The 25529-nt window shown below is 36.3% G+C and overlaps 1 long non-coding RNA gene across 5 annotated transcripts in view; it reads right to left on the bottom strand.

Annotated features, from left to right (window-relative positions):
• The window catches only part of LOC149918191 (uncharacterized), a 163685-nt gene that overhangs the window by 8018 nt on the left and 130138 nt on the right, over positions 1-25529 (bottom strand). The window contains exon 3 of one of the 5 annotated variants that reach the window (XR_016466087.1): positions 21419-21486. The exons of the other annotated variants lie outside the window; for them this stretch is intronic. This is a non-coding gene — a long non-coding RNA (uncharacterized LOC149918191). The remainder of the gene's footprint in view (positions 1-21418; positions 21487-25529) is intronic. 5 annotated transcript variants of the gene reach the window in all.

Genomic DNA, 25529 nt, shown 5'->3' on the forward strand with positions numbered 1-25529 from the left:
TTCTTGAAGATAGAGTTAACATAATTTCTTATAACTAACTCTCCAAATGCAAGAACATCATGGTCATGGGAGCTGGGAACCAAGCCCATTAAAAATAGTCTATATTAAAAACATTATCTGAAACAATAGAAAATTAATGTCAAAAATATGAGATTTCTTGGAGGGAGGTATAATTTTCATAAAACCTGGTCTTGAATGTGTAAGAATACATTTTCATCCCAAGACTGTACAAGTACCTCCAACTTCTGTACAGGTAGTGAGAGAAGATCCAAAGATTCTTTGCCTTAAGGTAGTAGTATCTTCTCAGAATTGCATCTATCTGCATGTCTTTCTCAGACACCCAATATTACTAGGCTGCAACAAGGCTGGAATGCTTAATACAACATTATTGTTATTCAAATGATTCCTCTTTCTGTTCCATGCAAGCACACACTAGCTAGATCTCCTACAGCATTGTGCTATCAAATTGGAAGGTGACATGGGTCAGAAGCCTCGGATTGCATCTTTGTCAGTTGGTATTTGTCAGCAATTTCCATTCTGCATATCGATCATTCAATTTTAACCTCCTAGCTAAGATATGAAACCAGGTTTCAAGAATGAATTTCAGTTCTCTGATTTTTTTTCCTTCTGTCCTTTAGCCTCAGCTTCTGAGTCATCAGAAGGTATTCAATTCTACAAACCAATTTCAGAAGCAATATAAAATTTTATGTAACTACGTTCTCTGGAACCAGAGACACAGAAGATGTCATCATTAAACTGAGATGATGGCTGATCTAATCTGAAGTGCTCAATACCAGCTGCCTATGCTGACTACATCTGACCCTGCGGTTCATCTTTACAGTATCTCATTCTTCCTGTGTGCTAGGTGGGAAAGTAACTTAGTAAGGAAATGTGTTTTCTAAATATAGTCATAAATAAGCTTTAGATCAAAGAAGAAACTCGCTTTTTAAAAGACATTAATATAAACTATTAATGAGCTTAGAGGAGGAGAGCTCACAAAAGCAAGATTAAGAAAGAGTTCTTTTGACTCTTTACATCTATATGCAGAAGTCTGAAATACAAAATAATATTTTTGCTGAATTGCCTCTGTAAAACAGAAAATTGAAAACTCAGACACTAGACACTACCACTGTCACACTGAAATGCAAAGGAATGCAGTTGTGAAGAGATTTCCCTAAGCTTACCGTAAGGATATTCTTCAGATATTTTTGTCCTTTCAACTTTGCATGCTCTCCAAAATGTTGTATACATAGTATTAAGAAATACGTTGTTTTGTTTTTTAAAAAAATTTATTTGTTTATTGTTATGCTTGTTTCTAAATACAGAGACTTGATGCTTCAACCTTCTAATCTTAATATATTTTATAATCTTTGTTCTCATGTCAGTAGGTAACTATTAGGCTGCACTTCCTTAGAAGAATATGTCTGACTTGTAATATGAATTTGATAGAGAAATATGCTAGGGAAAATAGGGATAATTAAAACACTGTGGTTGTCAGGTTTAGATATGTCTTCTCAAATAACATCAAACCCATCTTAGCAATATTTCTGGCTCAGATTTAGAGAGGAAGTTCAGTGTGCACATAACTTGAAACGCTTCAGCACTGCTATTTAAGCAAATGGAATTATTCCTGCCATTAAAACTGAGCAAATACTGAAGTATCTTTCTACTCACAATTAAAGCTAAGCAAATACTGAAATGTCATTCTAAAATGAGGCAAGAAATATTCATCTCTATGACATAATTTATTTTATATATAAAAATAAAGATAGCACAATTTCTATCTTGATAGAAAAGGAAGAACTCCTTTTCATTATCATTTCCATATAAAAATCCAAGCTGTCTAGTCTTCTTCCATTTTCTGTATAAATAAGAGGCTGTGTGAATGCATTAAGAGAACAGTGAGTTACCCATCATCCATTTAACAAACAGAAATGGTTATTCAAGCGTAGACATGCACAAGGGCTGAATTTCTGCACACCACAAAATGGAAGATATCAGTACTGAAAAAGCCAAAATGAGTAGAACGCTCTGAAAAATAGCTGCTAAAATATATATAGCTCCTCTTCAATAACATCAGCAAGTAAATTCACAAGATCTTTAAACCTAATTTCCTCATTCTTGAACAACCTTAATTTCATTACTGGAAATAAAGCTATTTTTATACAAGCAACAACTTCAAATTTGGTTGAGATGTTTCCACGTAAGTAAATTTTTTCTCCTTCAACCTACTTGAGAATACTCTGACTCTCGCAATAGTCCAGTAAAAGTTGGGTCTTCCATTATTAGACTCTTCAAGAGTGTATTGTTGTCTGGAGCTTGTACAAGACACCGAACAGGCATGAGTGAAGAAATAAGCCTAAAGAAAACGCTGGTATTGGTCATCAGATGATGGGTCTCAAATACATCAGGGAACATAAGAAGTACTGCACTCAAAGAAAGATTTGGGCTGCAGACAGGCTGAACTTTTTGTAATGGCATAATACTGCACTTGTCTTTACTTCTCTTCATACTTCATTTCATTATAGTTGAAGTATTTATTTGCATGGAAAGGTGACTCTCAACTTGTTTCTACTTCTGAATGGTACTAAAACTACTGTAGCATGATATTTTGTGGCAAGTAGTCAGACAGTGCACATTAAAAAAAAAAAAAAAAAAAGAGTACTCTGCAGATACACTGCACTGCCTAACATTAAATTATAAGGTCTATCAAATCCCATGGCTAAGGGCACAGACTACTATTATTATGCATTTATGTAGATCCATAGATGTACCCTATGCTCCAAGAGACTTGCAGATATTCTTGCCCCAAAAAAGTTACCATGCTGTAAGAGTGATCACCATCAGATATAGGACACATTCCCACATGCCACAGATGTTGTAGTTTCTCTTCATACTTCATGAATTTGCTAAGAAACATTGGACTTGAATTCCTTTTGGAATAAGGATACAAAATTAGATGGCCCACTAGACTTTACTGGCATTTTAATCACTTCATTTACAAAACAGGGAAAACTGGTACAGAGCACAGAAAGCAGTACAAGATTATTTTGTTCTTACATACAGAAGACAATTAACACTTGCCTTACCAAACAGTAGCTAAGTTATCTATTGTATTCTCTCACAAGAAATCTTTTCTCCACACTTTTTCACCTATGTTTTCTAAGTCTGTACATATTGGTATTTCATCTGACCCAGGATTCCTCTACAGTTCTGAAATCCATTTGCAGCAATGACAGCTGTTTCCTAATTGCTTTGAGAAATACATTTTCCAAACAGAAAAGCTCTGCCTAGAAATCCAGGGGCAGTTAGCTACAGAATTACCAAGGCTTCAAGGGCAGAAGCCTCAGGCAGAGCACTCCTAGCCTGGAGAGCTTACTCTGTCTGGCTGTCGGTCCAGGGCTGTTACATTATGCTAGTTTTCTCCAGATCCCTCAGGTACAACCTGAGCTCCAGCATCCTACAGCAGGACTGATTTATTGGACTTTCTAAACTCTACAAGCCTGGGGAATCTTTTTGATTCCAGTTTGGATTATTAGATTACAAGGGATTATGAATGGTTTGGTAAGAGAATGTGTTTTATACGTTTAGAATATTTATGGGTTTGGGAATGCATGGAAAAATGGTTTCACATAGCCCAACCAAGCCTAACATCACAACTGTATTTGTGGGAAATTCACTTAAAATTACATCCTTCAGATTCATCATTTCCATATGGAGTCCTGTTTCTATTCTAAATGCTCTGAGGATTCTCCACCTAATCCTTGCAGAGGGCATTTTAAACGGAAGGAAACTGAGTGCTTATTCCTTCAGATTACTCAAAATCATTTATATCCTGAGAGAAGAGTCAAGAAGTTCCCCTGTTCAGCAATCAGAAGAGATACAAATTAACCTTTTTCTGTCATATGGTGGTATGCTAATGATATAACCTTACTACGTTTGTAATTATAACTAGAAAAGTACACATAGTATGCAAGACAGTGAAATTTAGCACAGAGCGTCTGGACTTGATATGAAATGCTAGCATCAAGGAAATGCATTTTTGGAAACCTCTCCTTCTCTACACCACCTTTTCTTCCTCTATTCTATCAAATCAGTGTGTCTAAGCGTAAGTAGTGGCATTTACAGAAGCATGAAGCTGGCATGCCATAATGGAGATAAAGTTCTAAACTCTTTTCTAGTAAGGTGAAAAGGTTAAATGCACCTTTCAAGATATAATTAGTACAGTCATTTAGTGCCAGGCAAATTTTCAGTCAGAGAAGAGAATATTTTATAGGGCTTTGGCTGCAGGCCAGTCAGAGGTTTCAGATTAGTGGAGGCACTTCACATTAATTATTCTTTAACAAACTTGCATTATCCTTTAAAGTGAGTACTTACATAGAATGCTTCACTAGCTGTAATTTACTCTAGAGATAACCCTTAATAAGAGGAGAAGTCAAGTCACTTCTCCTCCTCTTTCTTCATTTCTCATCTAAAAATCTTATGAGGAAGGTGCCTTGTTTGTGAGCCCATGAACAGCCACAGTTAATGCTTTGTCAGTTACCTATATCCTAGGCATGCTGACTCAGGAAAGGCTCATTTTCCTGACAGCTCTATACTCACTCCAACCACTGAAGGAATTTCCATCTTAGATTTTATCTTCTGTAGGTACTGGTCCAAGTGTGCCAGGTGCATCAGAACCCTTTGTCAGAGGCAAAACCTCACTAAAATTTTCTAGATGGCCAAGTAATAACAAGTTATGTAAGAATTTGGAAGCACATGGGAATAGAAACAGTCCACAAACTAACTTAATTAAACTGTTAAGCTTCTGTTCACATGATTCACATGAGAGGGTACAACTGCAGAATAATGCTTTTGGCTTTCTATTCCTTCTCCCTATTTTTCTTTTTATAAACAGTGCCATGGGGTTGTTTCTTATTTTATTTGGAGATGCACTGATGTGAAGCAAGCGCTCAGTCTGATCAAAAATTGCTTCTAGTTATCCAGAGCTTATAGTAGTATACACTTCATTGGTTATTTTCTTCCCCTGACTGATAATTCCCTAATGATAAATCATAGTTTCTTTTCATACTTCTGTCTACCTTATTACGCTGTTACATAATAATAAAAATAAAAATGAAAAAGAGAGAACACAAAACAAATATAAACCAAGCAGTCAGAAACAGACAGACACACACACAAATTTGACGTGCGAAAAAAAAAAATCCTATCAAAAGCTAAATCCACAGCTTGTTCTGTTGTGCTTTATTTTGTTTTGTTTCTAAGAAAACATTTAAAGGAATGAATTTCTCAAATGAATTTCCAGTGATTTCTTGAAAATGTTCTTATTCATTAAATCATAGAATATCCTGAGTTGGAAAGGAACCACAAGACGCGTCAAATCCACACCCCTGGCTCCACATAGGACCACCCAAAATTCAAACCCTTCATTTGAGAGTACTGTCCAAACACTTCTAGAATTCTGGCAACTCAGGGCTCTGCCCACTGCTCTGGGCAGCCTGATCCATGCCCATCATCCTCTGGTAAAGTCCGTTTTCATAATCTCTCAATGCTCCCTGACACAGCTCCATGCGATTCTCTGCAGCTCTGTTGCTGCCACCAGAGAGTAGAGTTCAGCACTGCCCCTCCACTCCCCACCTCGCAGGAAGCAAAGAAACCTTCTGCTAGTAAGGTTTCAGAAAGACATTTCCCCTTGCAAAAAGCACTTCAACATTTTGAGGACAAAAGCTGTAAATGTGGCTTTTTGGAATCTTGAAGACACAGCAGGAAATCGTATAGTAATGTTACTTGCCCTTGGGCTATCTATCACTGAAGTCATGGATATAAGGTATTTATAAAATTACACTTTTAATACCCAAGACATTGCAAGAAGGAATCCAACTCCTACATACCATAAGCTTGTTTGAAACCTAAAAATAGTCTCCATCCAAGCCTCATGGCTGTTTTCAACTTTGAAGATGGTAGTTCTTCCTTTAAGATGTGATATTTCTATGTGATTATTTCTACTACTTTCTTGATTTCCCATTCTACTATACAAGCAAACAGCAACTGTTGCAAGACAACCATCACTGTTAATGTGCTATTAAAAAGCCAATAAACAATGAAGTAATTAGGGCAAAGATCCTCTGCCTCCAAGAATTCACTCTTTCCCCCCTGTAGTATCTGCTGATCTCAGAGGTTATTGTCTTTTCCAAAGGGCTCCCCAGCTGCACCGTGACCAACACAGAAAATGTCTAGACCTCTATCATTTTGTGGCTCTTTGGTGCCAGAACAAAGTATATTTTTTCCCAAGATTGTGTGAACACCTACATAGAATTTACAGCTTGCCTCTCTTTAAAACCCAGAAGTCAATTAGCAGAAAGTTTAATCCAGAGTTTCTAGCTCTGCTCTACTTCAGAATGGGACTATTTCATACCAAAGGCAAGTCCAATGTGACTGCTTGATCTCAGCAGCTAACCTGAATAATTAGACATCCTTTAAGAAAGACTGCATGTTCCAGCAGGGAGGGTGAGCTGCCAAGACCTAGTTCTAAAATACATCTTTGTTTCTTATGCTCTGTAGTAACTGAATTATCAACTTTCTGCTGCTAAGCTCAGGGCTAGAGCAAGAATTGGGAATGCATAATAATAGAGTGTAAAAGAAGAACAAGACAGAAACCTACAGAGAAAACCAAGCAAGCTTTGATTTCAGAGTTTCCTAAAGCTCAGAGAAGCCTATTAGAGTCAGCAGTAACTGGTAGCACATCTGTGGCAGCATTCAGGTGAAGAGCATGTGTGTCCTTGGGGAAGAGAGTTGGGGCAGATTCTCCTTACACATCTTCTGCATCTCCTACCTTCAGGGAACTCACTCAAAGTGACACCCTGGATTTACCTCACAGAGACCACTGAAGTAGCATCTCTGCATGAAGAAGCCTGAAGTTCCTGACAGCTTAGTGTACAATTACCAGCTGAAGGGCATACAACCTTAAAAGTGTCAATCAATTTCTCACCAATTTTCAAACTCTTACTGCAGAATGCAATCTGGTCCCCACTTTTATACGTGGAGCTGTCACAAGCTTTTCCTAGTAAAGCAAGTCACAATATGCTTCGTCATTACTGAAACCATCAGTAGCCTTCCCCCACAGAGACAGTGAAACAGCATTAGACCATTAAGTGCCCAAAAAAATAAATATAAAAAATTACTTCGCTGAACATAACCCCATGCCAAATATTTACCTCACTGCCATTCTGACATGTAGAATTTAGGGGAAGATATTTTTTAAACCTCAGAAATAAAATATTTTTTACAAACTAGTGGGGATAGCACACAAGTTTAATTTTGTATCTGTTATTCAAAAAGTTTAATTCAAGTAAGTATTTAAGCTCATGACCTTTAAACTTTCTTTCTTGATATGCAAGTTCAGTAATATATGGCATGGAGATATTTGGCATGAAATGAAAATGGCCACAGATTTAATTAAAATGTAAGTTATTGTTAGCAAGAAAGGTCATGCTAAGAAAATGTAATTTCAAGAGTGTATTAGCAACAACACTCTAGTGTTATTTGCATCTAAAATATATATTTTGTACTTGACATTTAAAAGGGAAATTGGAACTATTTATAATGGATGCTTGAACACTTTTGTGTTCTTGTGCTTCTTTTGTTCACATTTTTATGTAATTGGCTGGATCTCACATACAACAGTAGTTACATTTTATTCTCTATGCCTGAACGCTTAACTGATCTGGGAATTATTTCACAATAGCTGATATAAGTTGAAATCGAAAGCATGCTGCAGCATACTCCTTACATACCTAAACCTTCAAACAAGCATAGATGTTGGTAAGAATTCCTCATCTGGGGATAGCTTATTGCCCACCTTAGTCATGAATATTTTTCTCATTCTTCAAAGAGAGCAATTTTAATGGTGACCAAGACCCCTGGCTCCATCTAGTTTATAAGCTCAGAAGTGCCTGTGTGAAGTAGGCATAGCTCTTCCTCTGAGAGAGTTAACATTTTATTATCTGCTAATAAAAGTAACGATGTGTCATACCAATCACTCTAACTTCAGGGAAAGTGGGAGGTGAAGGAAAAATGCTTTGGCTTAATTGAAAACATTTGTTTAAAATAAATCAATACAGTGAGCTCTCCGCTGAGAAAAAGACTCTAAATATAATGACTACATTGACTACAAAGAGGTGCCTCTATGCTCAAAGAAGTTTTTACTGATTTCTGTACTCATGTTGTAAATGATCTCATAGATGCATCTTCTACTCCATCAACAGGAGTCACTGCCCTTCAGTCTGCTACAGATATCATAGAATGGCTTAGGTTAGAGGGGATCTAGTTCCAACCCTCTGGCAGGGCTGCCATTCCCCAAATCAAGCTGCCCAGAGTCCTATCCAACCTGACCTTGAACACCTCCAGGGACAGCGCATCTACATCCTCTTTGAGCAGCATTGTTAGTGCCCCACCACCCACACAGCAACATATGGACACAACTGAGAGATGGGAGAATAACATGCAATTGCTGAGATGCCATTTTGGCCTCCAGAATGCATGCAACTACTAGAAGTCATGAACAGCCTTTTTTTCAGTTCTGAATGCATGGCTGGAAATAACACACATTGTTTTGGGGAGCGTTTGCTTGTAAATCACACACCATAGTAAAGATACTTCATGGCACTGTGTAACTCTACTCCTAGGCAGTCTCCCAAGCCAAATGACTTGTTCACAGGAATCTGAATTATTAGGCATACTGGGGTGATATACAAAATTCTCAGTAAGAACATGCACAGAACTCTTGCAAACTGCCTATAACAACAGCTTGTGAAGCTAAAAATGATATCATACATTGGTATTGACCTTCTCCACCACAACACAGAGGACCAGGATCCTACACAAAGTGCAGACATGTATATTGCTTTTGTCAACATTTTGATTGCAAGATTTTGCAATGAAAAATAGCCCTAAGTTTTAAGCAAAATATGCAGTATCAGATGGAAAGAGTCAACCGATCAGGAACATGGAAACAAAGGTACCTAGGGATCAGCTGATCACTGCACAACAGATCAATTTGTTCTGCAGGCTCAGACCTATTGATATTAGGCAAGCTATTTGAGAAAATCACTGGGCAGCTTGGAAATCCCTGTATTTGCAGAAGCCTTTCCAGCCTTAAGAAGTACAGCGAGGTTATGTGCAGTATTTCACATTTGGAGTTTCTATCTCTGGATTAGAGTGGGTTTTTTTCATTAACCTTACCAAAATGACAGTAAATGTTTTGTTTATGAGTAAGAATAGATTGTATTATCCAATGTATGACAAGCAGCTCTAAATAATTGCTAGCTGTCAGGCTTTCTTTTAATTACAAAATCCCTTGCATTCTTGCCAGCAGGTCAGCTTTTCTTTCCAATGCTAAATCTTGCTTAATGCCAACTAAGTAGTTTTAGAGAAAGAAGAACAATGTATGTGATGGAAAAACAGAAGAATAAGTTGTGTGGTTGTGCATGATTCTGCAACACAAGACAATTTATAAACTGGAGCACTAGCAATTAATCTGATGAAAATAAAATAGAAACATAAAAATGACCTTATCAGTGCCCACCACCATTTCTCTAACACAGTTAAGTAATAAATGACTGTAATCAATGCATCAGTTATAAACTGAGCACGTGCTGAGCAGGGGGTACCTTCATACTATGAACAATGTTGGATACTGTTGTTGTTAAGCTGGCAAGAATATTTGTTGTCATACTAGGGCCCAACAGTTGTTCCTCCAGCCTGAGGCTGATGACAGCACGCTCTCTTCTGTTGAACGCTAACCTTCATGCACTCCCCGATCAGCAAGACTAGCTCTCTTCTCTCCTTTTACTCCTTGACTCAGACGGAATCCCAAATAAGGTGTTACTGTGCACTTGTCAGGCACAACAAAAAAAAAGTAAGGGATACTACAGTGTAGAGATCTCTGTTGCAACTACTGTAAGTGACACCAGACAACAGGTACAGGAAAGACTGCATTTGCTGCAATCGCAGCTTGTAAAGTTTTTTCCTTGTAACTCTTTTTGGCAACACATAAATAATCTTTTTCCTCAAAACACTTAATCTTTGGCAAATGAAGTAAGGATAATGACTAGGAAATACTACTTTCAGCTATAACTATGCCTCAGTGTCACATCAATTCTGCTTTCAAAGTGTCTAGGAGCACAGTTAGCAACAAAATAAGGTAAACACACAGGAAAAGTATATGGTTTTGCAGCTCTATACTCATTTTAATTAATAAAAGTGCTTAAGTGTCACAATAATAATTAGGAAATCTAAATTACTTTAAATAGATATCAATGCAAATATCAGAAAATTAGTGTTAATAGAATAGTTTTATGACATGGAAAAAAATCTATATACTTTGAATACTCATTCTGAGGGAAGTTCTTACTGTAAAAGCATACATTCTGGGCAGGAAACATACAGTTTGTGCATAACTGAGAAACAGGAAAATACCACATCGGTATTTCATTCAGTATTAACTACTAAATTATCAATGAAATATAAGATTTTGTATGAAAGAAAAGACCTCTGAATTTTGTCAACAGTCCTAAGGGTATAGTGATTTCAGAGTGAGTGATGGTGTGTGACACTGGAACACGTAACAGATTCATACTTAACCAAAGAGAGAAGTGTGCTGGAATCACGCCCATGATCGTGGAAATTATTTCCTGCTGTGGTGGATGCACATAAATATAGTATTTTAACTTTCTTTCAAGGAAAAAAAAAAAAAAGAGAGACTTAATAGTCTTACTGTGGGCTATTTATGCTGCTTGTTAACAGGATCAGTGCTGCAGGTGCCTAATTGCCTAAGGCAATCATTTCCAAATGAAATAAGGCAGTTTTCCTATTTACTTTCTTTCTTTGCTTCAACAGAAACCCCATGTTTACTTTTGTCCCAATGGGAGAGAAACTGCTGCCAGAAACTAACATAGGACTGAACTGATTAAACGATTAGCATCCTAGAGAAGGTTAGAAAGTGAATGTTTTACTACAGAGCAATTGTCATTGAAAAGTAATCTTATTTATTAACCGCACTTTTCTCTTCTCTGGAGGGATCTTTGACATAAGATAATGGAATTTGTTCAGTTTTATTGCTTAAAGCTATAATCATATCCAGAAATGAAAGTATTTACTGCATCATTAAACCAAGGTAGAGAAGACAGACTTGAAAGTTTCTTGACGTCTTACAAGTCTTTTTATCGCATCAATTAACATTGCCAAATGTTCTGCTTTATGTTACAGGCGTAAATGAAGTTTTACAGACTTTCTAGGTGAGCTATACTCTAATTAATTTTAGCAACTGAGATTAGCAGGAGTGAGATTACACATAGAAAGCATAGGAAAAGCTACTGGAAGGCAAGGCCATGAAAACCAATTCCCATGTACTCAGGGAATGTTGCTCAAAGGTATTCACAGTATACTACCTGAACAACTCATGCTAAGTTTATCATTTCCAAACATCAGGTTAGAGTTTGATTGCCTCTTCTCCCCATCCTTTAACAAGGCTAAAAAATTACCACCACAAAATCATGCTCCTACTTCTCTTACTGCATGTGAAAAGTGAATGATGCTGTATCCAAGATTCCCCTGCAATACTGAATTGATTTTTTTTTTCATGTAGCAGATTCACTCAAAGCAAAATTCAAGTTACTTGCTTGTTTGTTCATCATTTTGCTTCTGCATGAGAAGATTTAGATTTCTAGCATTAGGTGGAATGGTGGTGGCCCTGCATGTGGCAGGGGGGTTGGAGATTCACGATCCTTGAGGTCCCTTCCAACCCTGGCAATTCTGTGATTCTGTGATTCTGTGATTTAGTACTGAGCCGAATCAACTGAAGCACATTCAGAATACCTTTATCACAAAAATGATTGCCTCACTTAGCTATTTCTAAACTTTAGGCCTGAATTTCTTTTTCCTTTTGCTTTTCTGCATTCTTAGGAGATCAGGAAATCAACATCATCTGCCACTATGCCCTCATACTCCACCTGAAAATGTATAATATTCTGCATTTGGTCCATTTTTGACAGTTGGACTTGATGATCTAAAGGCCTTTTCTAACCAAATGATTCTATGTTTTACACATCCGGTAATTTAGATGCAACCTCAGTCTAAAAGGGAAGATAGATTGATCTTAACATATTGGCAAGTTCTAACTTCAGGCTACATATAAAAACAATATTTCTCAAGTCATGCATTATTACTTTTCATTTGTTTCTTATTGATTAACTGCCAAAAGTAAGATCTTGGTTTTAAAATGAGGCAGCTACTTCGGGTTTTTTTTTGGGGGGTGGTGGTGAATTTCAGTTTGTTTTTAACATTTATTGAATAGAATATGTAACAGCAACAGCTAAGGCAAAACTAAGCATTATGCACTTTAGCACTGTTGTGTGTTAAAATAATCTGCAAATACCAACCTTGCAATATATAGTACTAATTCATCTTAGCAATCAAATGTTCAGTTCAGTCTTATGATGAATTTCCACTGTTTTACTTGCACAAAATGAGAAGGTATTTATTTAGTTTATTATTATGCTACAAAATAAGAAATATTTCATCTATAGAAACAGAGAAATGCATTGTTTTAAAATAATAAGGAATAAGTTTGTTTCTTTATGCAGATTAATGAAGTTAACCCAGAGTTTTGAGATGTTTCTTGTATCTAAAAACAAAATCCCTATATGTTTAGCTCGAGTCCTAGAATCTAGGTAAACTAGGAACTTCTACAGCAGGCATAGACAGGCAACACCACACAGTTTCAATAACACGGCGCTGAGATGCTTCTCAGAGATGAGAACAATAACTCAAGAGAATTCTAGCCATGTAACCAAGTGTGGAGAAACGGCAGGCAATGATAATGCCATCTACTAAAACAGGTGATGTCTCAAGAAGAGTGTGATCTCTGAAGAGAGGTGTTACTTCTTCAGCTGCTAACCCTTAAGCAAGGGTAAGGAGAGGTCTATCCCTTCTGGTTGCTCAGGTACAACCTGAGCTCCCAAGGTTAGCCACACCTTCTCACCTGGTGCTCAGTCACTGGTTTGAGCCATGACCTAGCAATTCCCATACATCAAGTAAAAAGGAAAAAGTGCAAGGCAGACAAATAAAACCTCACTGTACCACAGTCATGATTCTAGCACAGTATCTCTCCCAAATGAAAGATGCTACTAAGCACCTTTCTGCTTCCTTCTTCCTCCCTGCCTTATAAGCAATACATCATTCCTGTACACCAGCCTTCTGTGTGTGCCAGAACATATACTCCTTCCTATTTGAAGCTTTCTAACAACAGCCATGGGAGAAATTGCTTAGTTTCTTCAGTGTTTCTGATCCCAGCCCATTTGGCATCTTGTGGTTCCTTGCAAGAAACCTCAGATTTGCTCCAGTTTGCATATGAGTGCAATGGCTTGTGAAGGCTCATTTTCAACATCTGGCAGAAATATGAAAACTGCACAACTTTCCCATAGCTTACTTTTAAGAAGATCAGAGATCCAATGGGTTCCTGAAACATTTTGATAAGCTGCAATGTTAGAATAATGCCTTCACAGTGAACATTTTTCTGAAATTCTTTATCCACTTAGAATTACTAGGCTTTCACACAATAGAGCAAATTATATTTCCACTTAAAGGAATTTTTTCTATGGTTTCTTGCCCCCTACTCATGCAAAGTCATACAAAAAATAGAAGATATAAAGTGCAAAATTTAGATAAAAGCTAAAATTCCAAAATCATTTTAATTAAGACCACAAAAACATTCTAATTGAGTGAAACCTAAACTTGTGTGTTGCACTCAGAATTTTAATAAAATTAAGTTCACAAAACACTTTGAAGAAATTCTGAACATTATGAAGATATTAAAATAAATGGCCCTTTTTGTGATTGTGTGCTTTTTACTCTTTAGCAATGCCTCATTCATGCACTCATAATTCACAAAAACAACCAAATGTTAAAGAGCTGATTTGGCTGTTTTTTCTCTTTCAGTATGAAAGTACCACTAAACAGCTTTTACCATGGGACACAACAACAAAACTTACACAACTACAAAGCTCTGTCCTCCATGTTTGCTTTGTTGTAATTAAATTCACTTAATAAATTTGCAACAAAAAGCAAATATTTAGAGAAGGTCTGAAATTCCCTATGCTGTTCTATGCACAGCAGGAATTATGATGTCCTGTTTTTCCAGAAACTGGCAAATGCTGTTACAACAAAATTGCAGCTACCTCTGCCTCCTTGTCCAGGCTGTAAAATGAGTCCCATGGTTTGATTGTGATAGGCACTAAGTCAAAAATATAAAGACTATTTTTTTTTCTTGCTGAAGTCAGTCTCCCCTCTTTCTTATTAAAATACAGTAGGCTGAATATTCTGTCTTGAAATTCTAGATTTCTGATGTATCTAGCTTTTCAGGGTAGCTAGTTAAATATCTACCCTAGTTTCTCAATAACTAAGAGAACGTCCCAAGTCAGGTTACTCAAAACTTATGCAGTAACAAATACAGGTCAGCCAGTTTCAAGAAGGCACTTTGTTGTATTGGAAAAGAATCTTTGGATTTTTTCACCTTGTTCCAATATGAAAAACAGCAATAAATACCACCAATGATTATTTACGGAGAGTACATTTGAAAATATGAACACGTATATGGCTTCATAACTGCAAACTCTAACATTTAAGAAAATTAAAAGAAGAGCAACATCTTTTTATTTCATGTGACAACCAAGAAAGAATGCAAAAGATGTGTCAGGAAATAATCAAAGCAAGCCACTTGGCCTAGGAGAGCAAATTGTTTTTCACTTGTAAAACTATTGAAAGTTTCTAGTTTTGTAGAGACTTTAGATATAGGACATCAGAATCAGATTTATGAAGATAAGATGACAGCTTAATGCTCCTTTCCATAAGAATTAATCAAGAAATTCAAGTATAAATCAAAGCATAAACTGTTTTCTTAATTATTGAAATGACCTCAGATATATTGTGTTTCTGAAATGTTATTCTTCACCTCCTTTTAAATCTGGAAATCAATTAATGGGGTTGAAAAAGAGCTGTAGGCCGTGAAATAGGCTCCCTCTTACAGATCTATAGAAGGATTTATGTGGGACAAACAAAAATAAAATGTTGGCACTCAACCAAACCTATGATTACAAGAAAAAAATGCTGATATTTATTATCTATCCTTTTTGCAGATTTTTGTTTAAGGATACATAAATATCTTAGATTTCTCTGACATATCCTATTACACATTAGAGAGGACATTGAAGTTTGATTGGTTTCCTTGTTGTTTAAGTCAATAGCCATCACATAAAAGTTTTTCCCCTTAACCCTTAAATAAATGTTGCAAAATCAGTGAGAACTAAATTGATTAGAAAGGTTGTTCACAGGAAAACAAGTGTCAAGTTGGCAGAGAAGTTTATTGCAATTTCTCTATAAATAAATGTGCTTTAGAAGTAACCATGGACTCACTCTAAAGACTTTGCAGGAACTATACAGAAATAAAGAAATAAATTTGATTTTGCCTTTCATACATGCACAACACAACACCACTATAGATTTTGTTTTTACAGACAGGTGGTGACAATTTGTTCTTATTTTGTTTTCAAGTTAACTAAGCAATATACTGGTGGTTCAGTGTTCCCCATTCTTCCCACAGCCATAGTGAAAGTGCAAAAACAAACAAACTAACAAACAAAAAAAGCAAGAAATGCCTCATATCTTCAGATCTAAAGCAGTAATACAGGAGAAGTCACCATGGTGATGAATCTAGGTATTGTAAAGGAACTGTGGCACACTTCTACAGTAAAACAAGTCAGGAGAACCTCTGCTGTGTTGTAAGGCAGTGGTAGTTTTCTCTAGTTTCTAATCTGTGCCTCTTCTTTGACAGTGCATTTTATAACTTTTCCTATCCTGAACATTTCTCCTTTCTCAAGTTGGTTGATTCAGCAAGGAAACATCACCTAATCAACACAACAGAAATAACCTCAAGGAAATAAAAGAAATTCCAAAATTTTACAAAGGGAACAAGTTGGAAAATGATGCTATTTTTAATTTATAGGTAAGAGAAAATCTAAAGTTAATTGCAGAATGCATTTCACTGAATTTTTAGCTGAATCTTGTTCTAATGTGTCCTAAGTTGTGCAGTATGTATCATCTGTCAGTTTTGCAAATCCCACAATGCATTCACTGCACTCACAACTTCATAGTTTGTTAAGGTTCAAACAACACATCTTGAGCCCTAATGGGTATGAACAGCTTTTTCCTGTAAGGCACAGAAAACACTGAAGTAGAAAATTGTTAGGAAGGTTAAAAAAAATGCAACATTTTCAGAGTTCTAGAGTATTAACAGTATTTTTAAAGAATGGTGATATTATTGGTGAAGTTATGACAGCCAATACGATAAAGCCATCTGGTTCAAGAAAACGAAAATACATATCTGCAAAACAGGAGAGGAGATGAAAAGCTCCAAGTTGCATTAGTTTTGCTATTATATTTTGGTCTCATTTTAAGGTTAACCTATTCCATATTTCCCAAAGTCCACTGAAACCATTCTTTTTCATTCCCTGGTGAAACAAATGCAAGCACACAAAATCCACTCATCTTTGCCTGCACACATATGCATAACAAAAGTCTTTCCAGTTCTGCTCTTCATCCAGCACAGGTAGTCAGAGAAGTTATGCTTCTTACAATTGCACTTTCTGCCCCAAGAATAATTAATTAACCAAAGTCCCTTACTCAGTAAGCTGACAGATTTTTCAGAACACACTGTTTGTCATATGCTCAAACTGAATGAAGTTTTCAAGATGTTTGAAAGTAACTTCTCTAGACACCAGTCCTGACAGTTAATAATTTAGAAGTATTTGCAGTGGATCTATCTGAACAGGAGAGCTTGAGAAAGTCCCTCTGTGAGAGATTGCATCTTGCAGAGAATCCCAGTGGCAATAACAATTTTAGGGTCCATCAGGCTACAGATATAAATGAGAGCACCCTCAAGCACATGACAAACCTCCTCAGTTTCTCTTGACTCACAGTGTTGTTGTAAACCGTCCTCAAAACCTTTCACATTCCCCTGTAACTGTAGCTTAGTAAGTATGAATATCTGAGCTGCATTACTATCTGCTGGAAAAGACTAATATTTTTAAACTACTGAGACACCACATCCTTTGGTGACACGATTTTCTAAGAAACTCATATAGGCTGATTTTTTTGTTCTATCTTACCAGTCCTTTCCAGCCCCCAACACTGAAACATTGTTCCAACAATGAATTTTACAATGGTGCAGTTTTAGTTCCATTCTCCACACATCTATGGAAAAGTCTCAGTTAAACATCATTGTTTTCTTTTTTTTTTTTTTCTTTGCTATTTCTCTCTAAAAACACTACTGACCTCTGTATCATTCTCTCTATTTTTTTTTTTTTTTTGTCTAATAGGTTACAAGTAATTCATTTTACATTGCAATTTCAACCTGGTCTCCCCCTGAGTAAAAGAAAAGACTCCATCCTACTTGCAATCAAAAGACAATGCTTTTCATACCTATAAAGCATTTGGAAGCACTATCATGTGATTTAACATTGTAATGGACAATGAACGATAGATACATAATACCTGTTCTACCCTTTGTTCTGCACATTCTGCAGGTGGTACTGTTAAATGTCATTTATCAAACACACAAAGACTATTTTCTCTCTCTGCATGTGCAAGAAACAGCAGTTATACTACTTAAGACTTCTTTCAGGGTAGAACTTTTCACTGTACTTTTCCCACAATGTTTACTTTCTTTTTTTTTTTTTAATAATAGTAATGTAATTGCATGATTATAAACAAACAAAACTGATCAATCAGAAGTTTGCATATAATCCCAAATGTATTTCCCATTACTTTTATTTCTTTTTCTCTTTGTTGAAACAAAGACTGGGTCTTGGCACCTACCATCTGCTTTTAGACAAGAAAAATAAATTTCCAGTAATTTCCCTAAAAATTGCATTTTTGCTGTTTGTGGTCACAAGGAAAACTCAAAATATTAGGAAGATTCTAAATGAATTAGAATTTTTTTTTTTCATCCATTTTTGTTCCCAGCAGGGAGTTATGAGAATGGCCTTTCAGTGTAGGGCCACACCACAAAACACCTTGTGTACAGTGTAGAATTCTGTCATTCTAAGCAAATCATACTTTATTTCCACAAATTCAAGAAATTTCCTAATGGTCACTGTTACTCTGTATAATGAGGTTATCTGATATGCTGTTATATTGACTCCAGATGCCTCAGAAATAATTCATTTACATTCTTTCTCAATTTCAGTAGAGCTATTAAATTAAAAACAGCAACCTGATCACTGAAAGAAAACCACTGAAGATAATGCTGCTCACACTCCCACCTGAAGAGGTTCCCCGTCCTGCTGCACCAAATATAGCGTGCGGCATGCTCTCTTCTATTTTAGATCCACAAAATAATTGTGTGATTCATAGACCTTTTTATCAGTACATAACAACCAGTAGATTATAGACGTGTCACTTGACAAGAATAGTAAGAGCCTTTACAAACAAACTTAAAACAAACTACCAACATCAGGGGGAAGTTCTTCACAGAGAGAGTGGTAAAGTGCTGGAACGGGCTGCCCAGAGAGGTTGTGGAAGCCCCGTCCCGAGGTGTTCAAGGCCAGATTGGATGGGGCCCTGGGCAGCCTGGTCTAGTATTAAATGTGGAGGTTGGTGGCCCTGCACGTGGCAGGAGGGTTGGAGATTCGTGATGCTTGAGGTCCCTTCCAACACTGGCCACTGTGATTCCGTGAAATTTGTTCTGCAGATCAAGGGATAAAGTTTTGCTTAATTTTCTGACTCTTAATAGCTAGCACAGAGAAGATAAATGTTTTTATGAAATTAAAGGAATGAGAACCAGTAATCATTCAAATGAAGTTTCTGTCATGTGTTTAGTACTCAGAGGCAAATACCTTTTCCCTTTCAGCACCACTCCCATCAATGCTCTACAAATGACACTAATTATTCATACTTGTTTCATCTTTTGTTTGGTCTGAAAAGCATCTTTGCTAATAGTAAATCACCAGGCTTTTCTGTACAGATGGGAATTGGGTTAGCAAGCAAAAATCACTGCTACGTTCATTTTCCAGGTGTGTAAATGGATTCACAGAGATTGAATGACTAAGCCAAGCCCTTGTGGCAATACAGGCACAAAGACTGGAGAAAATCCAAATACCTCTAATTTTACTATAACACAGTCTTCAAAAACATCAAATCCTACACTCAGGGTTTTCATTTATTACTGAAATGTTTATGTAATGCATCTGTGACTCAGAGAGTAAAATCTGGTCAGATTTCTTCAGATTTACTAGTTAGTTATTGTGACTTTGTAAATCACTATGGGTCATACTGACAAAAGATAACATTTATTTCCCTTCCACCTTCTCCTAACTTATATAACAATTATGGAAACAAAATGAAGAATCAGAGTTCCCCAAAAAGACTAGAAGGCTTTCTGACTCAGTTAGCCACTGATGAGTCATATCTTAAGAAAATACAATCAGCAGGTTACTGGATAAAAAATAAGAGAAGTTCTAAAGTGAATAGGCAACACTTTCATGGAACTAGAATTTTTCTTCTGCAGAACAAAGTTAAAGATCTGTACAACAATATACAGTGACCATGTGCAATTCTGTACACAAAGCTTCCTGCTAGGTAAAATATTTTTATCTAAGACTTTAATTCATCTTTACTCATCATGCATTGAAGCACTGGCATAGCTGCACAGAGAAGCTGTGGATGCACCATCTCTGGAGGTGCTCAAGGCCAGCTTAGATGGGGCCCTGTGCAGCCTGAGTTAGTGGATGTTAGCCTTGCCTATGGCAGGGAGCTAGATTATGGTCCATTCCAATCTAAAGCATTGTATGATTCTGGCCATATTAACCATTTTAAAATATGTATTTCTTGTATACTGCTCAAAGCCAATTACAATTAAAAGATTAGCTTGAGAAGAACTGTGCTTCAATTGATTTGGAGGAAAAATGCACATGGGAGCTTTCTCATCAACTAAGTGACCCAACACAGTGGTCCAGACAAATCATGAATGCAAGATATTTAATCAAAGCCTCCAATGTAGCAAGAAGGTATTTTTGGCTGTGATTAATTTAACTAAAAATACCTCCATTTTTCTCAATAGCATTACACATGAATGGAAAGCTTTTACCGGCTCACCTTGTACATGCATAAATGTCCATCTCCTGCAAGAGTAGGCCTAAGCTTTTAATTCAGATAACCTCTGAACTTCTTTTCTATTTAAAAAGACAAAGAAACAAAAACTGCTCTATCCTCTACCTTTGTACTCTTTCCCTTGCTATATTTCCATAAAGTTTATCCTTACAATAAAAACATTATATCTGCAATTCAACACCTAGATTTGAGTAAAGTAAGTGAAACGTGCAACACCTAACACCAACAAAACAATGCAAATTTTTAGTTAGTATCACACTGAAAGCATATTATACCTTGAAGGCACTGGAAAAAAGCAGGAATTCTTAAACTGTTCCTAATCATGTGTTTTTCTGCTTGCCTGTTTTTTCTTTGTTTGAGAGAAGCTGTTTCTGAGCACCAGAGCAGAGCTATCAGGTTTCCCCATCCCCTCCCTCTTTGGAATCCTCATCCTCCCAGCCACTCCTCAGAAGTGCAGGAGTTGAGATTACACTATAACAGCATCAGTGCCATTTCTGCTGCACTGTCACTTTCAGCCATCGGGTTCTTCCTAATCTGTCATCACTATCTGAAAGACATTACCGTATTTATTTGAATTTACTCATCTGTAGTTTTAGGAGTTTGTTAATACACTAAATCTGAAATCACATATTACTTTGCTTGTGATCCCCAGTACTAAAAACTAAAATATGCCTCCATCACCATAAAGATCTCCCAAAAAAGGAGAGCTTTTTTCCCAGCCACTGCAATCTGGCATGCAATGATTTCTGAAAGTTGCACATTTAATTAGAGTGAGAAACTCATTAAGGTATCTGGAATATTAAGATGATAGCATTGTTCTAAATAGCACCATGCACAATTTAATATGGCAGATGGCACAGACTGCTGACACCTGTGCTGGTTTTGCTATCTTGCTGACAGATACAAACAGTCAGCAGTATAATTGTAAAAAACATAACCATAAAAAAAAGGTTCTGAAAATAAAATACTCATCAAATCTTCAGTTTTCTGGATGCCTGTTTGTTGATAAAGATGCATTTTGTATTCAGTCACTAACTGTGAAACAAGAGATGCACAGGTTGAGGTTTTGTTTTTATTTCTTTAAATGCCACTTAGGTGTTTATGCATTGATTATACTGAGGAGCCAACTATATTTTTCCTTCTGTGGAAGTGAAAATGTAAAGCTACTGGGGTCATGGGAAATTTTATTTCTCCTCACCTGCATACTCAGATGACATACTCACTTTTGTTCTTCATTAGTCCACTACTTTCAGTGCTCTGGGGAACCTGATTAAAAATGAATGGACAAGCTTTAAGACAGCACAATTTGCAACTACTTTACTTCCACTGGTAACACTGATGTGATGGGAGCTCTTGTTCCTCCGTAACAAACTGTAAAACATTTTAGTTTTTAAAAAGGTATGCAACAGACAACACACAGAAAAGTTAACTGGAAAATTTCAGTGAAATGTTGTACCTGAAATTGTACCAAGGACAGAGGATACAGATAAATGACATTCAAGATGTAATGTTTCTTATTTGCATTTGCTTCAGACAAAAAATGGAAGAAATGACTCAGACATCTCACAAAGTGCGTGCTCTGGAATTTTTGGAATGTTTTTGGAAAAAAAAAAAATAGGTTTTTTTTTTTTTTTTTTTTGTAAAACAACACTACTGGCAGAGAACAGCAGAGTATCCACTGAGAGAAAAGAGAGAAGAAAGATTATATTCATGTTATATTCAGCTTATAAACAGGAGCACTAAAAACCAAGCATTTTTCTGAACATGTAATCCTTTACATATCCCCCCCCCCAGAATTATATCTTCCTGATCAAGCCTTCTTGAAGTTCCAAAAACATCACACTTCCTATTGATTTGCTTTTATTTAATGCCTTAAGAAAACAATAGTTGGTACTACATCTACTTGCAAAGACTTGATATGATTCACAGCTACACCAGTTTTCAGGGCTGCGCCAGCTGCCACAAAGTGGTATGCTGTTTAATCAAGGAACATAAAGAACTGCCATTCCAAAAAGTGAAAGCAATCTAATTTCTGACTTCTGGGGTATGTTTTCTATCATCTTGTTTATTAACACAGAGAAGAAAGAGAGCATTAAAATGCTATGGTCATGGAGAACTTTATGTATTGAAGAGTTTCTTCCCTAAACCACGTCTCATCTATGAAAACTACAATCTGTTCTAGTTTTGAAAAAACAATTCCTCTAATCTTATCTGGATTTTTTTCAACAAGCTTGGATTGTTACAAGTATCTTTGTCAGAAAGTAAACCGCAAGTTTTAATGCTTGCAGTGTTTGGAGTTTCTTTATTCATTACTGAAATAAGCTTGGATGCATTCCATCGATCAATGCTGAAAATTAATTTCTTGTAGTTCCTGGCATAAATATGTCTCATCAGCACTGACTTTTTGTACCATAACCCCAAAAGGCCAAAGCATGCCAACCGATGCATACAGACAGGCTTACAATTATTGGCAATGAATGTAATATCATCAGGTTTTATGAATGCCTACATTTTCAGAAAATCATTAATATGCATGTATATCTGAGCAGGCCATTACCTCTTGCAGTGCTAATGCCACATTATCCATTTCTTCAGTTTGATCTTTCATCTTCAGATCAGAGGTTAGGCTTACCAGACAACAACATTTATGTTATTAAGTATTCTTTCACACCAAGAAAGAAATCTTCCATGCCTAGCTTTTTTTCAGAGAAAGTGTCCTTTAGCAAAGAGTAAATGACATAGCGACATACTTATGAGAAAACTAATGATACATTTTCTTCCAGGAGAAGGAATAAAACTCACAGCACAGAAAAACACTTTAAGGAAAAAAAAATGCTATGAAAATATAAAATTACTCTTCTGATACTAGTATTAAGTTTCTGTTATTGCAGTACTTATATATTAACAGCCAGTGGAGACTGGCCATTCAGTTAGCTTAATAATATGTATGTAATTCTAATCTTTGCAACTCAGTTTGCACGATATTCTGCTAGTGAAGCATGAATATCCAATTCCCTATCTGAAGACTTGTTGAATATGTAAGAATTAACTGGGTTTTTTTTTTTTGAGATATACATAGATGGGTATATCACATGAAATGCTTTTTTACTTCCAGGCATATCTTTCTAAATTTAATGAAAAACTTAAATGAGCTTGAGTTTTCATCTCTTACATTAATTCTCTTGCTCCTCTTAATTAAGAAAAGCAAACAAAAAATTGACCAGATGCTACGAAAAATGTCATAAGTATCTCTAACAGTCCTTGCACTCTGATCCACAGTATTTTTCCCCTTTCAGGACAAATATTATTACACTTCTACTCCATAAACTTCTTGCATGAAATTTCCCAGTCGTAAAGCATTATTTATTTTTATCAGTTGTACAGAAGAAAGTTATCAAGAAACTTGAAATCGGGAAATCCTAAGCTCTCCCCAGTTGAAGTTCCACATTAACTTTTATACCTAAGTTTAAAAAGGAGATTATGAAAGACGGAGCAACAGTAAGTACAAAAAGGGAAGAACTGTTTCTTCTTCAGAACGAACTGCAGTGAGAACAAGTTAACAGCTACCAATGTCCTTCTGAAGAGAGCTTAAATGGATGCGCTCCAGTTCTTAGCATAAATTTGTTATGCTGTATACTGGATACAAGCAAACATGGATTATTCCTGCTGTAGATTTGTCAGTTTTGCAAAATGCATGTCTTGTAAGGAAACCAGGTACTAATATTAATGCTGCAAAAAAAGGCAGGAGAAGAAAAGCAAGGCTAAGAAAGGAGATTCTTAAAGTATTTTCAGGTTTCCTTACAAAGGATCTGCACACCTTGGCAGCCGGTTGTGCCAATCAGAGTTCTTCCATCTTTTTCTCAATTTGATGTTACACACTATGTTTGAGGACTTTGAGTCTCATGGTACAAAACAATTTCATTCTTAGGAATAGTAGATGAATGAGTTGTCTCCTTTGCTACAGCCTATCCTCCAATTGCAGTTCCTTAATCCTGGGTAGATTGCTTCTGGTGGTTTTACCAGCATGGTGCATTTATCACTGTTACAGAAAGTCTTTTCAGCTGATTACCTTTAAAGAGCAGAATGAATCAGAGAAGATTATTTTTCCTATTTTACCAGCAGTTCCATAAAACTACTAAAACAAATCCAGACAAGCAACTGCCTAATATCACTATTTTCTGGCTGTGGATACATACTGGGGAAAAATCACTGGTTATCAAGGATACTTGACTCATAAAATGAAAAGAAAAACCTGCTCTGCAAAAGAGGGAAAACCAAACACTGTACACAGTTTTGATATACACCAAAGGAACACAAAGCCATAGAAGAATAGATAATTTGCTATTGTCTAGCCATAGCTATGCATTCTCCACCCATAAAGTTCAGGGTTTTTTTCACATATACATTCTAAACTGAATTAGGATTTTGTAACTTTCAACTTAAAAACTTCAAGAAGAATTTTTTAAATGACAATTTCTAATGTAATATGGTTTTATTTTGAGCTACCACCTGTTCCCTTAAGGCCAGTTAAAGTCTTCCCATCTTTAAAAACAATAATAACAAAATTTAAGCAGACAGACGTTGCTTTAGTTATGAGTTGCTTTAGTTATTATCTGTCCTTTCAATGAAACTGAAGAAGATGCAGTTAGACACTAGAAGATGCTGTTAGACATTTTTGTGGGCAAAAAAAAGGGCAAAATGAAAAAAAAAAAAGGCCTCTTCTTTTTCTCAATTTCTACTATGCACCTATTGCAATTTAAAATGATTTTTTTCTTGCGGATAGGTAGACTAGACAACTAATCCCCAGGCATTTGTAAAGGATCTCAATTTGACAGCAGGGCATACATTTATTTATACTCAGCTTTGGATTGTAAATGATTTTTGGAATAGCCAGTTCCAATGCTCAAATGCTCAGCCCCTAGGTGAGAGATTCAGTTTAAGAAGATTGTACCTAAACTTAGAATGCCTCTAGCACTGTACTCTGGAATTATATCTTGTCCTACTAGTCTACTGCCAGCTACTCACATTAAAACTCATAAAACTCTGAAGACTAGTAGCATTTTGGTAGCAGATATAAGCAGAAGTCTTGAAATTCAGAGTCAGAAGTATCAATATCTTTCCTCTTCCTGTCCAACCATTTTTCCAAGAGTGACTAGAGATACTAACTTGCTTCTGGAATGTACCATTCTAAATTAAATTTATAGGAAGATTGACACATCCTTCCTGCTTCCTATCAGTAGATGAAGGCTCTACCACCACTGATTTTGTCAAGGAAAGATAGCAGGGTAAATGTTGCACTGGCACCACAG

The sequence above is a fragment of the Phasianus colchicus genome, chromosome 4 (assembly GCF_987193195.1).
Source record: "Phasianus colchicus chromosome 4, bPhaCol1.hap1.1, whole genome shotgun sequence".
In the NCBI taxonomy this organism is placed as follows: domain Eukaryota; kingdom Metazoa; phylum Chordata; class Aves; order Galliformes; family Phasianidae; genus Phasianus; species Phasianus colchicus.